Source organism: Helianthus annuus, chromosome 11, assembly GCF_002127325.2.
Source record: "Helianthus annuus cultivar XRQ/B chromosome 11, HanXRQr2.0-SUNRISE, whole genome shotgun sequence".
NCBI classification, from domain to species: domain Eukaryota; kingdom Viridiplantae; phylum Streptophyta; class Magnoliopsida; order Asterales; family Asteraceae; genus Helianthus; species Helianthus annuus.
In genome coordinates, this window is record NC_035443.2 from 89,769,487 (window position 1) to 89,785,699 (window position 16,213).

At 42.3% G+C, this 16,213-nt stretch overlaps 1 pseudogene; it reads left to right on the plus strand.

Annotated features, from left to right (window-relative positions):
• Nucleotides 1-11,856: 11,856 nt before the first annotated feature.
• LOC118484562 lies at nt 11,857-11,956 on the plus strand (annotated as a pseudogene).
• Nucleotides 11,957-16,213: the final 4,257 nt, after the last annotated feature.

Here is a 16,213-nt window from a genome sequence, read left to right on the forward strand (position 1 = left end):
AATATATTTTAAGTGTGACTTAATAATATATTTTTGGAATTACAAGAAAACGCACATGTATTAAAGCCCCCATCCTTGGGAAGGAATATAATTAATACATAATTACGAAGTGTAAACACGAAATAGTTGTCTAGCTATTTCCCAAAAACTTAAACCTTAAGCTAAGGCACGACCATCCATCTAATAGAAGTTAGTACGTGTAGATCGTCGCACAGCAGGTTGACTGGGAGATTTCTTGTTAGAGACGCACTACAGTGAGTTCATGTCCCCCTTTTCTCTTAACTGTTTTCAGTTTTTAAACTGCGGGGGTGAAATACATGTTACTATGATTACGAGTACTTTTTACATGGTATGGTTAGCGTAAGGAGGGTTACAACTTAGATCATGTGAATGAGTAGGCGGGAACTGGAGGCCATTAATCCTCATTGTAGGACTGAGGGACAATAGCGGTAGATCTATCTGGGTGTAGCGAGCCCAGCCCCAGGCCCAACAGTACGGACCTCGGGGTGACTTTGTACCCAACGCAAAAATCTGCTAGGTTTCAGTCTTCCTTCTGCACTTCACACATATCAATGGCCTTGCAAACCATTGGTGATCTCTTTATTTCCTTATTTGCTACATACTAGGATTTTTATACTTACAAAGGTTTTACATACTCACTACACATGAACTCGCTCAACGATTTTTGTTGATTTTTCCAACTTACATGTATTTCAGGGAACTAAGGATCTGGTACGGTATGCTACGTTTTCACGCTGCGTTAGAGTTATGGGATCATCCAAGTTTAGGAGTTGTGGCTTTTACCTAGACGAGTCACAGTTCTTAAACTACATCTGCTTTATGTTTGTGTTTGTGTCTTCTAAACAATGTTTATCTTTCGTAGTGCTGTAAACTTGATGCATGTGTCAGCGTATCAAACAATGTTGTGGTATTTTGTTTTTAAGACTTTAATCAATGGATGATCTGCATGGTTTTACTTTCATATAGCTTTGTGGTGATTAAGCTATGGTATTAATAAGTCACACCAAGTTAACCCACGCTTCCGCAAAGCCAGGGTGTGACAGCTTGGTATCAGAGCTCTGATCATAGCGAACTAGGATTCCTTCTCGAGTCTAGACTATGATCACTAGGGCTCTCACGAAAACATTTTTACACTGCATACCACTTAAGTCCAGATCCAGGTCACAAAACATTTTTACAAACAAAAGTTGAGCACATTTTATTTGTTAGTTATGGCTCAGTCTGGGAGGCTGAGGGAGTTGTCTAGTGGGACTAGGGAGTCAGTCTGGGAGGCTGGGAGGATTGTCTAGTGGGACTAGGGAGTCAGTCTGGGAGGCTGGGAAGTTAAGCTAGTGGGACTAGGAAGATCAGTCTGGGAGGATGGGAGGTTAGACTAGTGGGACTAGGAAAACTATTTGATTGTTTATTGGTGACTAATGTGTTTATCTGACTATATGATTAATTATTGCGCATATGTGTGTTTGTGTTACAGACGACATGCCTTCATCCGGCACCGGAGAGTCGGACACCACAGACCCTATGCCCATAGTATCGGACGAGAGAGTGTCATCAGAGCACGAGGTGCATACTTCGAACACCACTAGCACGGACGACGATGATTTCCAGCCATTTGCGCTGCCCGATGTTGTTGCTGAGCCCACTGATGGCCCTATCGCTGGGGATTTGCTGCTCGCGGTGATCCCTGCTCCTATACCTCTTGCAGCTTACCCTATTGTCGATATGCCCCTTGACGTAGTTGCTGACGACGACGTCGACTTGTTTGACGAGGATCCACTAGAGGATGACTTTGAGGGCGAGGCCCACATAGCTGCTGGCGATCTCTTGCTACTCGCGGATGCTCCTGCAGAGGAGGCACCCATCCATTCACCTGTCCCAGACTCCTTTGAGTCTGTGGCATCTGCACCATCGCATGCACAGGGAGTGCAGCACTATTCACATATTACAAACCCTGATAGAGCATCATCCGCTGACCCTGCCCCTGCCCCTGCCCCTAGTTTTGCGATCGATCATGACATTGATGATGATTCAGACCCCGTTTTCCCACCTGGTTTTGATCCAGACCAGGAGATTGAGTTTATTCATTTAGATCAGCCCATGGAGATCCCGTAGCCCCTATTGATCCTATGTTTACTGATCCCGCTGATTTTGAGATGGCGTTTGACGATCCTGAGCCTGCTGTGGCCCCCGAGCCAGTAGTTGCTCCAGACCCCGCATTCGAGCATGACCCTATTCATGCTGATGTACCCGCTGTTGATCCTTTGATTGCTGATATACCTATTGACGATCATCCTATTGTTGTTCCACAGTTGGTGGATGATCATGTTGCTGATATTCCTGCTGATCCTCTTGTTGCCCCTCTTCCTGACCTAGTGCCTGTGGAGCCCGATCATGCACCCTTTACGACCCATGTTGACCCTCGATACGCGCACACCCGAAATGTGACAACCCTCACTAAACCAGGTATCCGTACGGTTTAATTAATAATTAATTACTGCTTAATTACTGTGCTTGCTTGAAATTACTGATGAACTGCTACTTGATTTCTGATACTTGTATATTCCTGCATCATACTTTACATACCGTCACTACATTATTTACATACTGAACTCTAGTGACAAACATGATGCACAAAAGCACAGTAGCACTATGAACGGATAACCTATTGAACATGCTGATAAAGCCAGCATCAGGCAGATATTGCCTCTAAGGCCTGTATGAGCCAGAAATATTTCACTACACCCATAGTGAGTGTAGGGACACAAGGGTTGTAGAACTGCGTCTCTAGGAATAAGATACAATGACAGGATGTGCCTAGGACATGCACGAAGCACAAAACTCAGCACTTTAATCAACAATTCAATTTTTAGCTAACTAATAAAGTGCCAAAACATGAGAAAAATATTACTAGACACTTTCCAAAGTGTTGGGAATAAGTTGTGTCACTAAAAAGGGTATTAACGACACTTAAAAGCTTTGTTAAGCACTTTAACGAATTACTATCCAACCGAACAACCGGACTTTACCCGGAACATGAAAATATTGTCATTAACATTATTTGTCTTTTTCTGAGCCAGTTAGGGTCCCTGAATACCCTAACACCCGCCATAAAGCACGACACACAACTAACCGGTTTAAGCACTTAACTAACTTACTTAACCTAACTAATATCCAACTAATTAGTTGAAAATCAACCAAAGAACCCCCCCCCCCCTCACGAATTCGGTCCCCTAGGGGGGACACCATTGTACAAATTTGATTATTAAATTCCTTTATGTCTAATATCATTGTGACACAAAAACCCTTGGACATTAGCCCTAAGCTTTGTCTATAAATAACTAGAGATTACACATGAGATCATTCATTACATTTCACAACTCAAACACACCCTCCCCTCTCTCTCAAGGCTTCGGCGGAACACCCCCTTGTACATCCATCATATTTTCGGCTTCCATCATCACATTTCTAGCTCATATAAGTGTCAAGGATCGTGTATAAGGAGTCTTGGTGCACTCGGAGCTCGAAGGACCTCATTCTCTTGCTTTTATCCTCTCATTTTGCGCTTAGATTCTTCCCTAGCCTCGAGCTAGTGGTATGTTGCTTGAATCACCTACTCGAACTATTTTGAAGTGGTTAATATGATGTGTAACAGTTAAAACTTGAAATCTTACAAGTTGATGCATTAAAGTCTACTAAAAACACTTAAAATGATGGTTAAAAGCTCATATGATGTGTAAATGTTGTAGTAATTGATTTGTGTGGTTATTTGGACCCGATCTATGTTGTGGTAGCTCGGATCATCAATTAACCCGGGTTGGTCATGATCATGGATCATGACATAAGGTTGTTTTGAATGTAACAAGGGTTAAAGGGTGAAACTCTACTACACACGAATCATGAACTTGTGTAAAAGCATTTTTACTTGTGAAATAGTGTTTAAAACTAGCAGATCTACGTATCTACAAGTGGTATTTTCAAAGGACCGAGTGTCAAGGAAATTATGTTTTCTAAAGACGGATCTTACGTTAACAAGAATGATTTTCAGAACACACAAGTGTGTAAGCACTTGTGTAGCACAAAAGTTTCGACAAAATAACAATTTTTGTAAAAGATGACAAGAAGATGTAAAGACAGGATTTCTTTAAAAGCAAGGTTTTTACGAAACCGGACTAATTTATATAAAGATCCGCTAAAAGTAATGGGATTTACATCATAATTTTAGAGAACTACAAGTTCATGTGATTTATGCGATTTACATATTTATTAACTAGTTGTTGTGTTGGACGTTGTTTTGACTGAATAAGAAAATTGTTGAATTGATTTGTAAAAGAAAATGATACGCTTGAAAGCGTGGCCACCTCCAGTTATAGAGGAAACTCTGGCGAAATTTTTCCAAAAACCTAACACTTAGAATTATTTTCACTATAAGTGTTAGAAATACTTTTCGACATGTTTTCAAAATATAAGTTTCGCCACGACTTTATTTACAAATATCGGAGGTGGGATTTTCACAAAATTAAACGTGATAAATATATATTTAGTAAATATATTTTTCACAACGTCACTTGTCAATTATTTTGTGAAGTGTATAAATATTATTTTTAGGGTAAAAATAATATTATCATACGTTAACGAATCCAAAATAATACGAACGCTTTCACGATAAATATATAAGTTACACCGGTAATTACTATTACCACTCGATCGTTAAAACGTAACTTACGCAATTTAAGGAAATAATTATGAACGCGTATATTTGACAAAGTATTATTTTGGGAAAGTTTTGTGAAGAAAAAATATAATATTTTTGAGAAAAATATTTATATTTTGGAGTTAGAAATAAATAAATATTAAGTGAGACTTAATAATATATTACGAACGCACATGTATTAAATCCCCCATCCTTGGGAAGGAGAATCACTACCAAGTATTTACCAAATGTAAACACGAAATAGTTGTCTAACTATTTCCCAAAACTTAAACCATAAAGTTAAGGCACGGCCATCCGTCTAATAGAGTTAGTACATGTAGGTCGTTGCACAGCTGCTTGACTTGGAGTATTACTTGGTAGAGACGCACCGCTGTGAGTTCATGTCCCCCTTTTCTCTTAACTGTTTTCAGTTTTCTAAACTACGAGGGTGAAATACATGTTACGATGATTATGAATATTTCTTACATGGTATGGTTAGCGTAAGGAGGGTTATTACTTAGATCATGTGAATGGGTAGGCGGAAACTTGAGGTCATTAATCCTCAGGGTAGGACCGAGGGGCAGGAGCGGTAGATCTACTTGGGTGTAGCGAGCCCAACCCCAGGCCCAGCATAACGGACCTCGGGATGACTTTGTACCCAACGCATAAGTCTGCTAGGTTTGAGCCTTCCTACTTGCATTTCACACATATCAATGGCCTTGCAAACCATTGGTGATCTCTTCTTCCTTATTTGCTACATACCAGGATTTTTATGCAAACAAAGGTTTATTTGCTCACTTACACATGAACTCGCTCAACATTATTGTTGATTTTTCAACTTATATGTATTTCAGGGAATTAAAGGATCTGGCACGGTATGGCACGTTTTCCCGCTGCACTAGTTCGAGGTCATCCAGGTTTAGGGAATGTGATTCTTTCCTGGACAAGTCACAGTCCTTAAACTGTGTTTATGTCATGTTTGTGTTTGATGTTTGTGTTTGTTGAACAATGTTTATGTCATTAGGGTGTGTTCCCGTTGATACAATGTTGTTGTTTTTGGTTTTAAAACTTAATTAAATGGATGATCTTGATGATTTTATTCATATAGCTTTGTTATGGTTAAGCTATGGTATTAAGAAGTCATACCAAATTAACCACGCTTCCGCAAAGCCAGGGTGTGACAGCTTGGTATCAGAGCTCTGATCATAGCGAACTAGGATTCCTTCTCGAGTCTAGACTATGATCACTAGGGCTCTCACGAAAACATTTTTACTGCATACCACTTAAGTCCAGATCCAAAACGTTTTTACAAACAAATGTTGAGCACATTTTATTTATTTATTTTTAGGCTCAGTCTTGGAGGCTGAGGCTCGGTCTTGGAGACCGAGGCCCGGTCTTGGAGACCGAGGCTCGATCTAAGAGATCGAGGTAGATGGCTAGTAAGACTAGGGAGAGTAGGCTCAGTCTTGGAGGCTGAGGCTCGGTCTTGGAGGCCGAGGCTCGATCTAAGAGGTCGAGGTAGATGATAGAGCAGTCTTAGAGACTGGGAGAATTTGGCTAGTGGGACTAGGAGTGTCAGTCTAGGAGACTGGGAGGCTAGTGGGACTAGGAAAATTATGTGATTTCTTACTTGGTGACTAATGTGTTTGCCTGATTGTATGACTGATTGTTTGTGCATATTTGTGTTTATGTTACAGACTCATGGACTCGCCCGGTACTGGCGACTCAGACACCATAGGACCTAGACCTATAGTATCTGATGACCTAGCATCTTCAGAGCACGAGGTGCACACGTCGGACGTTTCCAGCACGGACGAGGACGACTTCCAGCCCTTCGCGCTACCTGATGAGGCTGATGAGCTCACCGATGGCCCTCTTGTTGAGTACCTACCATTAGTGGAGATCCCTGCACCCATACCCTTAGCTGTTTACCCTGCCTACGATTTACTTCTTGACGCCGAGGCTGACGGCGATATTGATCTGTTTGACGATGATCTCCTAGAGGACGATGAGGAGGGCGAGGCCCTTGATGCGTGTGTAGTGTAATATATTTTTAGAATATAATTAAGCCCTTTTTACACCTTTAGCCACATTTTAAATTTATAAAACACGATATTCACTAACACTAAACACACATATGGGCAAGTGCACCCATCGTGGACGTAGTATAGTGTTGGTAAGATACCGACGTCGTCCAAGGACACAAGAGCTTTTAGTACCGGTTTATCCTCAACGTCTAATCAAATCAAAAAGTTAGAAAAAATTTTTTAAACTAAGAAAACAAAAACTAACTAAATGCTGAAAAATAAAAATAAAATAAAAACAGATAGACAAGATGAATCACTTGTATCCGACTCGTGTATTAGTATAACCTTTGATTATTTTCTCACTTTTGCACTTGTTTAAGAGATTATCTTAGTTATTGTAGTAGGCCCCTCTTTTGAAGGTGACGTTACCCTCAACCCAGTAGTTTGAGTCAGCAAGGATACAATCCTAAAGGGTTGGATTATTGGAAGATAATGCATTAACTTATTAATGCGAATTATGGTAGGCCCCGCTTTTGGCGGTGACGTTACCCTCGACTAAGTAGTCTGAGTCAGCAGGGATACAGTCCTAAATAGCCGGGTTATACTATTAATAGTAGTTAACTTATGAGGGGGTCAAAGAGTTTGGATCCCCGCCATCCAATACCTATGGGCATTGAAGGAGATCCTACTAAATTTGACCCAGGTCCCTTGCAGGACCTCTAAACGCTGAACAAGGGCAAGACCCTTACCAAACCGTTCCCTTAACCCCCGACCAGGTAGCCAACATACCTCCATATAGACCGTGGAGATATGAATGGTGAAAATCTTTTATTTTATATAGACAGTAAAATAATGCCAAGACACCACGGACAAACGATAAGGAAAGATCACCTTCAACATAAGTAACTAGTTATTAAAGTCATTAATACAAAACCAAATAAAAAGTGCAAAAGATTAAAAATAAAAGGTATTATACTAAACACTTGTCTTCACCAAGTGATGTAAGAGACTTAGGCAAACATGGCCTTGATTGTCAAGAACTCTTACGATCAATCTTGGATCCCGAGACGACTCACACACTCTACGATGGACAATGGATGATGGTGGTGGATGATGGTGTTATGGTGGTGGTGGATGAAGTGTGAGAGAGGTGGTGTGCCAAGGGATGAGTTGGAATGAAACCAAGCACTCCTATTTATAGGCTGAACAGAAGGCTGGGCACGGCCCCGTGTCCGCTGGACACGCCCCCGTGCCCGTCTGACACTCTCTCTTTTCATTAATTGTAATTCGCAATTACAATTAATGCACCTGCTGTACTTTCGCCACGCCCCCGTGCTCACTGGACACGGCCCCGTGGTGGGCAATAGAAGCTTCTACAGGTTTGTCTTTTCTGCTGCTTCTTGGGCACGACCCCGTGCTGGCTGAGCACGGGGCGTGTTCAGGCTTCTGTTTTCTCTTCTTCGCTTGGGAGGATGCCGTTGAGGGTTCGGACAGTCTACTTTTATTCCTTTTCTTGTATTTATGTTAGAATTAGTTGTCTTTTTGCTTCTTTTGTGAATTTGAGCTCATTTCATCCTGAAAATACAAAAGGAAGACAAAAACACTCTTTTTCCAACATTAGTACTTAAAAAGGGTTAGTTTTATGCCTTATTTGATGTAATTTATATGTTGCATTTTACACACATCAAATACCCCCACACTTGAACTTTTGCTTGTCTTCAAGCAAAACTCTTTAAATGTGGCTTACACTCCCAAATGGAATGGGTAGAAGAGAAGGTTTTTGGCTTGTCATAGAGTGTCGGGAATCCAAGATCTTTTTGAGTTTTATTTTTATTTGTTTACAATCCTATTCGTTATGATTTATTTAGAACGTTTCATAGGATAAATTACTTATTTGGGCATAGCATGCCTTTTTTTAAAATTTCATTTATATACAAGTTCACATACCTCACGGGAGAAATCACTCAACACTCGGCCGAAGGTGTATTTTTAGTGAATCACTCGAGAGCGGCATGGAACTTACGCCTTCCATAGGCTTGCCAAGCAATCAATCCTCCTCTTTTTTAACTTTATACCTTTGTAAATATCAAGAGGACTTTTTGGGTGAAGGGTTAGGCTTGGGTTAAAGGTGGGTGGTTGGGTTAGTGGTTAGTAAAAGGGCGAAAAGCGTAAAAAGCGTCGGTTTTCGTAACACATTTTGTTTTTAGTGACTTTTTATTTTGAAGTATTTCTCCAAACAAGCTTTTGTTTGCATAGCTTTGTTTGTTTTTAACTTCACCATCATTTTTTTTAGTCACATAAAAGAACGAGCTTGCGAAAAACCGAGCTTGTTACTAAAATAAAGGGTGAAAAAAATATAAAAAGGGTTTTTGGTGGGTAAAAAAGGGTTTAGGGTAAAGAAACGAAAGGTTTAGGCTCAAAGGGGTTAACTAGGGGGATTTTGGGTAGGTGGTAAAAAAAATTGAAAAATAGTGGTGTAGAAAGAAAAATGGTTAGTCCTAATGCCTCTATCATTTACTTACTTGGGTTTAAGTTGGTAAGGACCGGGAATGAATCGTCGTGGCAAGTTCTAGAGTTGTAAGAACCAAGCGGCTATTCACACAAGAAACGAAAAATGAGCATTTAGTCTAAAGATGTAAATTTGTATGCTCTATAAAGGCTCAAAACTCACTTTTGTGGGAATGGGTTTTTAATGTGATCAAGTATATATAATCGAATTTTAACTAGACTTGATATGCCGTTTCATAATTTTCTTATGTTGGTTCTTGTTATCACGACGCTCTCGGTTGTAAATTTTATAAAAATATAACCTTATTAATCTTGGGATTCCTAACTTAAACTTCAGACAAGTAAAAAGAAAAAAAAATGAATTTTTTTTTTGAAAAAAAATTGGGGTGTTTAGCGGTTCCAATAGAGTTTTGTGTAAGGCTTGTTGTTAGGACTTGCAAAATTTCAAAGTGTTAGCTTCCCCCCCCCCCCCCCACACTTAAATTACACATTGTCCTCAATGTGTCCCAAAAATAAATTTTTAGGTTGATTGGATGTGTAATGTGGTGTTAAAAAGCAAAGATTTATGTTTCTGGCAGTTTGGACACGGCCCCGTGGGGACCGGACACGGCCCCGTGTTCAGGTGCCAGTAACAGAAATTAAAGAAATGAGACAGAAGCCTGGACACGGGGGCGTGTCTGGTGAACACGGCCCGTGTCCAGTTACCTGAACTGGGCGTTTTTTCTGCAGGTGGTTCAGCACGGGGTCGTGTTGGTTGAGCACGGCCCGTGTTGAACCTTCTGTAATGGAGATTTGTGTCGGCTTGCTTCGTTTTTTGTGCATGGGGCCATTTTTCTCGTTCCCTTTTTCATCCATTACCACCACGAGTGTGTTTTATTCCTGCAAATTAAAACTAAAAGATTAAACTAAACTAAGGATAGTTCCGCGGAATGCCTCCGTGGTGCGCCACGTTTATAAGGGTCCTTGGCTAGACCCAATGTGAGGTTATATTTTCTGAGTGGGATGCGTGGCGTCCCATGTTACACCGTCGGAGAGCAGCATCCAAGCTCGAATCAATAACCTTCATGTAGTTGACCGGGTCGTCGTCCTCTATTCTCTTCCCAACCCCGAATTTTACTTCATCATCCCCATACCTCAAGGTGAGTGTTCCGTCATTCATATCTACCACCGCTTGTGCGGTGGCAAGAAATGGTCTCCCTAGTATGAGGGGGACCTCGGTGTCTTCCTCCATATCGAGTATGACAAAGTCGGCTGGATAGACGAATCTGCTTACCTTTACCAAGACATTTTCAATGACACCTTGTGGGAATTTGACGGATCGATCAGCGAGTTGTATGCTCATTTTTGTAGGACTCGTGGTTCCCAGGCCGAGTCTTAAACATTGATGAGGGCAAGAGGTTAATGTTAGCCCCAAGGTCGGCTAGGGCATTACGAACGGGGGACTCCCATATTGAGCAAGGAATCGTGAAGCTTCCGGGATCGATTTTCTTTTGGGGAAGTTTATTGAGTACGAGGGCAGAGCATTCTTCGCCTAAATTGACTAATTGCAAATTTTCAATTTTCTTGTTATGAGTGAGGAAGTCCCTCATGAACTTAGAGTATTTGGGCATTTGGGTTAGGACCTCAATAAAAGGAATATTGACATGCAATTGCTTTAATAGACTTTCGAACTTCGCGAATTGCTCATTGGTCTTCTGACGAATTAACCTACCGGGGTACGAAACTCGAGGAGCTTTGGTAGGCTCTGGTGATGGAGGGGAGTTCTTTTCCTGCAGAGGTGTGGGTACCGTTTCTTCTGTTGGCGGCGGCGCTTCTGCAGGCCCTACGATGCGGTTTCGTAGCGTGATGAGATGAACTTGCGCTTTTGGGTTTGTTTCGGTATTGCTAGGTAATGCGCCTTGCGGTCTCTCGGCAAAATTTTGAGCTATTTGATTTAATTGTTTTTCTATGTTTTGAATACTAGCTTGTTGATTTCTAAAATTTGATTCTAATTGTAGAAATCTTTCCGAGTTTTTCTTTTCAGTGTCGGAGATGAGGCGAGATACAGTATCTTCAAGCCTTTCTCATCCACTTTGTTGTTGAGTGAAATTTTGTGACTCATTTCTTGGTTGTTGAAAGTTTGTTCGTTGGGTTTGTTGGTTACTATTATTGCCGGGTTCTCTCCAACCCAGGTTTGGGTGGTTTCGCCATCCTTGGTTGTAAGTTCCCGTTGGAGGACCCGACGGCCTAGGTCTATTATCAATGTAGTTTACCAATTCTTGTTGATCGTCCATTTCTTTCATACAACTCCAATTTTCATGTGACCCACCACACCCTTCACAAGCCATAACCGAGACTGTTTTTGTCATTTCCAATTTTTTTATTTTTGAAGAAAGGGCCTCGATTTGGGCTTGTAAAGAAGTGCTTTCATCGACCTTATGGGCGCCCAGGGCAATAGATTTATTGCCTCGGGGGGTGTGCCATTGAAAATTGGTTTGAGCAATTTCCTCAATTTGGTTATATATTTCGTGCAGGCGTCGATTACCTAAAAGTCCCCCGGAGCTAGAATCAAGTGTCTGCCTTGTATGTGGCAACAATCCATTATAGAAAGTGGATACTTGTTGCCATATCGCAAGGCCGTGATGTGGACACTTGCGTAATAACTCCTTGAACCTTTCCCAAGTTTCATATAAGGATTCCCCGTCCTTATATGGGAGGGCGTTGAGCCAAGCTTTCGCTGGGAGGGCGTTGAGCCAAGCTTTCGCTCGGTCTTTTAATGAGAAAGGAAACATTCGGAGGCGGATGGCGTCATTTGATGCTCCATTGATCCGAAAGGTATCACATATTTCTAAGAAAATAGTAATATGTAGATGGGGATCCTCGTCCGCAAGCCCATGGAAAGTTGCGGAGTTTTGGAGCATTTGTATCAAGTGCGGTCGAAGTTCGAAGTTATTTGCTTCGACATTCGGTGCATTGATAGCAGCGCCTAGGTTACCTACGGTGGGTCGTAGGTAATCCATGAGGGTACGTTGGTCCGCCATTGGAGGTAGATCACCCGAAACTTTCTCTTGGTTTTTAGCTTTTAGTCTTTTTCTGAGAAAGCGTTCAGGTTCTTCTAGAGGTTCTTTTATATCCCTATTAGAACTGGAGCTCATACACTATGTAAGATTGGCATCTGGTTCCAAGTCCTGCAATAAAAACAGAAAAGAATGCTGGTCAGAAAGTTCACCACGGCCCCGTGTTCAGCAAACACGGCCCGTGGTCGGAGTTACAGTGATTGTTTTCCAGATCCCAGTTACTGGAAGTTGGACACGGCCCCGTGTTGCACCGACACGGCCCCGTGGTCAGCCTTCTGTAACTTGGAAAACAAAAAAATGCCAGTAACGATGCTGGGCACGGCCCGTGTCTGACCAGGCACGGCCCGTGCTGAGCTCTGCAGAAGCTGAAAAACTAAGAAAATCCTAAAAAATTAAAAAAAAAAATAAAAATATGATTAGGCCGTTGATTCCTAACTTTCTTAAAATCCTTGTGTCCCCGGCAGCGGCGCCAAAAACTTGATACGTGTGTAGTGTAATATATTTTTAGAATATAATTAAGCCCTTTTTACACCTTTAGCCAAGTTTTAAATTTATAAAACACGATATTCACTAACACTAAACACACATATGGGCAAGTGCACCCATCGTGGACGTAGTATAGTGTTGGTAAGATACCAAGGTCGTCCAAGGACACAAGAGCTTTTAGTACCGGTTTATCCTCAATGTCTAATCAAATCAAAAAGTTAGAAAAATGTTTTTAAACTAAGAAAATAAAAACTAACTAAATGCTGAAAAATAAAAATAAAATAAAAACAGATAGACAAGATGAATCACTTGGATCCGACTCGTGTATTAGTATAACCTTTGATTATTTTCGCACTTTTGCACTTGTTTAAGAGATTATCTTAGTTATTGTAGTAGGCCCCTCTTTTGAAGGTGACGTTACCCTCAACCCAGTAGTTTGAGTCAGCAAGGATACAATCCTAAAGGGTTGGATTATGGGAAGATAATGAATTAAGTTATTAATGCAAATTATGGTAGGCCCCGCTTTTGGCGGTGACGTTACCCTCGACTAAGTAGTCTGAGTCAGCAGGGATACAGTCCTAAATAGCCGGGTTATAGTATTAATAGTAGTTAACTTATGAGGGGGTCAAAGAGTTTGGATCCCCGCCATCCAATACCTATGGGCATTGAAGGAGATCCTACTAAATTTGACCCAGGTCCCTTGCAGGACCTCTAAACGCTGAACAAGGGCAAGACCCTTACCAAACCGTTCCCTTAACCCCCGACCAGGTAGCCAACATACCTCCATATAGACCGTGGAGATATGAATGGTGAAAATCTTTTATTTTATATAGACAGTAAAATAATGGCAAGACAACACGGACAAACGATAAGGAAGGATCACCTTCAACATAAGTAACTAGTTATTAAAGTCATTAATACAAAACCAAATAAAAAGTGCAAAATATTAAAAATAAAAAGTATTATACTAAACACTTGTCTTCACCAAGTGATGTAAGAGACTTAGGCAAACATGGCCTTGATTGTCAAGAACTCTTACGATCAATCTTGGATCCCGAGACGACTCACACACTCTACGATGGACAATGGATGATGGTGGTGGATGATGGTGTTCTGGTGGTGGTGGGTGGTGGATGAAGTGTGAGAGAGGTGGTGTGCCAGGGGATGAGTTGGAATGAAACCAAGCACTCCTATTTATAGGCTGAACAGAAGGCTGGGCACGGCCCCGTGTCCGCTGGACACGCCCCCGTGCCCGTCTGACACTCTCTCTCTTCATTAATTGTAATTCGCAATTACACGTAATGCGCCTGCTGTACTTTCGCCACGCCCCCGTGCTCACTGGACACGGCCCCGTGGTGGGCAATAGAAGCTTCTACAGGTTTGTCTTTTCTGCTGCTTCTTGGGCACGGCCCCGTGCTGGCTGAGCACGGGGCGTGTTCAGGCTTCTGTTTTCTCTTCTTCGCTTGGGAGGATGCCGTTGAGGGTTCGGGCAGTCTACTTTTATTCCTTTTCTTGTATTTATGTTAGAATTAGTTGTCTTTTTGCTTCTTTTGTGAATTTGAGCTCATTTCATCCTGAAAATACAAAAGGAAGACAAAAACACTCTTTTTCCAACATTAGTACTTAAAAAGGGTTAGTTTTTTGCCTTATTTGATGTAATTTATATGTTACATTTTACACACATCACCCTCATAGCCGACGGAGGACTTTTACTGCTTGCAGATGCTCCAGCTGCGGAGTCACCTGCACACTCACCTGCTCCAGACTCCTTCGAGTCTGTGGCCTCCGCACCTTCCCACACTCTGAGCGCACAACACTTTTCACATGATTCAGATCCTGACCAGGCATCCTCTGTTGCCCCTATACCTAGCTTTGCTTTCGACCACGAGGATGTGGAGGATTCCGATCCTATCTTTCCCCCAGGGTTCGACCCGGATCAGGATATAGAGTTTATACCTATGGATCAGCCTATGGAGGATCCAGTCGACCCAGCTGACCCAGTGGATCCCATCGACCCTGAGTTTGACTTTGAGATGGCTTTTGATGATCCCGAGCCTGCCATCGCCCCTGAGTAGGCAGCCGCTCTAGACCCTGTGCTTGAGCATGACCCCGTTCATGTTGGCATGCCTATTGAGCCTGTGTTTGCTGACCCACCTGTTGATGATCACCCTGTGGATGCTCCGTTGTTGGAGGGCGATCATGTCATTGCTGCTGATCATGTTGATCACCCACTTATTGCTGATGCACCCGTTCACCCTCTTGTTGCTCCCCCACCTGATCCCGTTCCACTAGAGCCCGAGCATGCACTGTTCGCGACCCACATGGATCCACGAGATGAACATGCACAGCACGGGTGGATTCCTGCTGATGATGAGGTTCCACCTATTCCCCCTCAGATCACTGATACTCGTCATGTTGATACCTCCTTTTCATTCCCTCAGTTTACACCTCCAGCGCGACCTGGAGAGGGTTCCTCGGCCCATCCCTTTGGGCATGTGCCGACATCTGTTCCCTTTATGTCACAGTTTTCACCTGTTTTACCCCCTGTTTCTCCATTTCGTGTGGCACCTTTTGATCCCACCAGTGAGCCATTCCTTTGGTCGTCACCACCTGTCATGCCACCGACTGACCCCTACCATCCCTTCCATGTGGGGCACACTATTGAGGACGTTTTGATGTCTTTTGTTTTTCAGCACGAGGCACACACACAGCGCATTCAGGAGCTTGAGAGAGCTCAGCCGCCGCCGTGTTAGTGCCAGGGTCAGACCCACTTTCCTTTGCAGCCATCTCGACCTGTACCCCCAGATTATGCTGCACGCCTCTTTGCACTAGAGCGGCAGGTTGCTTCTTTCCTTCGTACTCAGAGAGCCATGGAGGAGGACTGGCTCCAGTTGCGTCGTTTGTTTTACACTCACTTTCCCCCTCCTCCACCGCCATCCGTATAGAGCTCATCAGTGCCGTTTGGGTAGACGTTGGTGAGAAGACGGCGATTGCTTTTGATTGCACAGCATTTTTGGAGACTACTTTCTGATTATGACTTTTGTTGATTTTGTACATGGGATGTAGTGACACTGATTTGATATAGTTTTTAGACAGGGGTGATGTAGCCCCTAGTTGATTGATGTTGTATGACACTGTGATGTACTTGTACACTTACTATGTGGTCTCGATATATGGCAATCGCAGTATTCTCATCATATTTGATGCTTGACTGATTATTTATGTTTTTATGACATGGGATGTTGTGTGAATGATATTTGTGACAAGAGATGATATGTGAATGATATATTGATAACATGAGATGTTATGTACTATTACTATCATTATATACGTACGCTTTACTATGGCCTGACCAACGTAAACACATCTTTAGAAGATGCCGCCGAGACGTCAACAACCGCAAATGCCTACCAACCAGGCAGAACTCC